Here is a 2,223-nt window from a genome sequence, read left to right as displayed (position 1 = left end):
TATATTACACATTTTCTACTACCATTATAAAAACAACACTCAGAGTCCTTCATGCCAAATGTCCTACTTTACTTTCTATTGCTGTGGTAAAACACTGACTAAAAGCAGCTTGGGGAGGAAAGAGTTTATTTCGCCTTACAGTTTACATTCTGTCCTGAAGGGGAATCAGCACAAGAACCCAAGGCAGGTACCATGCAGAGCCACAGAGGAATGCTGCTCACTGGCTTGCTCCGCTGGATTGCGTATCTGAACCGCCTGTCCCGAGGTGGCGCCGCCCATAGTGCACGGGACCACATCAATCATGGGCCGAGAAAATGCCTCACAGACTTGCTGACAGGCCCATCTGATAGACACCTATTCTCACTTGAGGTTCCCTCTTTCCAGATGCCTCTAGCTTATGTCAAGTTGACTAAACAAAACCCTATCCAGCATGCCAAGTTAGTAGGGAAAACATAACACAGTCTGTCCTACTAGACAAAAATTCCCTTGCTTACGCTAATATATTTCCATTGTAGAAAAATCTAAAAAACAGAACAAAATAAAATCTTTGCACCTAAAGCTAATTAAGCACCACTGGCATTTGTTATCATTCTAAACTTGACTTTAAATTTAGAGGACATTTTATATAAAAACCAGAGGGTATAAAAAGGCGACAACAAAACAGGAGAGATGGCTCAGCAGTTAAGAACATGTACTAGACTGTGAGGCTATGGGGTTGGTTCCTAGCATCCATACCAAGTAGCTCACAATTGCCTGTAACTCCAGTTCCAGGGGATCTGATGCCCTCTTCTGGCTTCTGCTGGTACCTGCAGGGAATCTGATGCCCTCTTCTGGCTTCTGCTGGTACCTGCAGGGGATCTGATGCCCTCTTCTGGCTTCTGCTGGTACCTGCATGTAAGCGGTACAAGCAGGCACGCAGGCAAAACAAGGAATCTTTAAAAAGAGATAATGGAGGACAGACAGGACGGCATTTCCCCCTTCCTATCCTCCTGACTTCAGGTTCCTCTCTTAGGAAGCAACCACTGTTTCCAGCGTCTACAGAGGGAGTCTTCTGGAGAGAGACAGTCAATTTCAGGCTACCCACAGGGTTTTTGTTCTTTTGCGACAGGATTTGTCTATGTGGCCCTGGCAGTCGTGGAACTATTTAGACCAGGCTGACCTTGAACCCACAGAGATCCATCTGCCTCTGCCTCCCGAGTGTTGGCATCAAAGGCATGTGTCATTGTGCCTGGCTCACAAAGTTAATGGTGGCTTTTTACGTATGCTATTCAAATTTTTCTTTCTTAACCATATATCTTAGACATATTATTTTCCGTTTTTCTTCTCTTTTTCCTCCTTTCTTTTTCTTTCCTTCTTTATTTTTTCTCTCTTTTTCATTTATTTATTGGTTTTTCAAGGTGGTCTATCTGTATAGCCCCGATCCCTCCATAGACCAAGCTGGCCTCTAACTCAGACCTGCCTACCTCTGCCTCCCAAGTGCTTGGATTAAAGTCACCTGGCTTTGCACCTTAATTTTAAAGACAGGATTCTTTTTTTTTTTTTTTTTTTTTTTTTTTTGGTTTTTCGAGACAGGGTTTCTCTGTGGTTTTGGAACCTGTCCTGGAACTAGCTCTGTAGACCAGGCTGATCTCGAACTCACAGAGATCCGCCTGCCTCTGCCTCCCGAGTGCTGGGATTAAAGGCGTGGGCCACCACCTCCCGGCTCAGGATTCTTTATTGAGCCCAGAGAGTTTGTGGATTCCGTGCTGGGATTACAGTTGTCAGAGCCGTACCTGAGTTTAAGTAGGTGCTAGGGTTTCAGAACTTCACTGCCAAGCTATCCTCCCAGCTTTTTTCTTTCTTTCTTTCTTTTTTTAATCTTTTAAAGAGGCGGGGGTCCTCAAGGATCCCACGCTGCTCTTGAATCTGCTAGATAGCTGAGCATAAATTTGGGTTTCTGATTCGGCCTCTGGAGTGCTGGATTACAGGCATGCATCATCACGTATGGCTAGAGTTCTCAATCTCTTATTTTTTGCAACAAGGTCTCCCTGGCTAGCGAGAACTCGTTATGTAGACCGATATGGCCTGGTACTCAGAGATCACCTACGTGCCTACGCAGCGCAGGGATTAAAGGTGTGAGGTTTCCAGGAAGCTGAAGCCTGCCGCAGCTGACGGGTCATAAACCAGTCGGCCCCGCACCCCAAACTCAGCGAGGCGGGCGCAGCCCAGCGGGCGAGCACAGAC

Source organism: Microtus pennsylvanicus, chromosome 3 (assembly GCF_037038515.1).
Source record: "Microtus pennsylvanicus isolate mMicPen1 chromosome 3, mMicPen1.hap1, whole genome shotgun sequence".
NCBI lineage: Eukaryota > Metazoa > Chordata > Mammalia > Rodentia > Cricetidae > Microtus > Microtus pennsylvanicus.
This window is presented reverse-complemented; position numbering follows the sequence as displayed.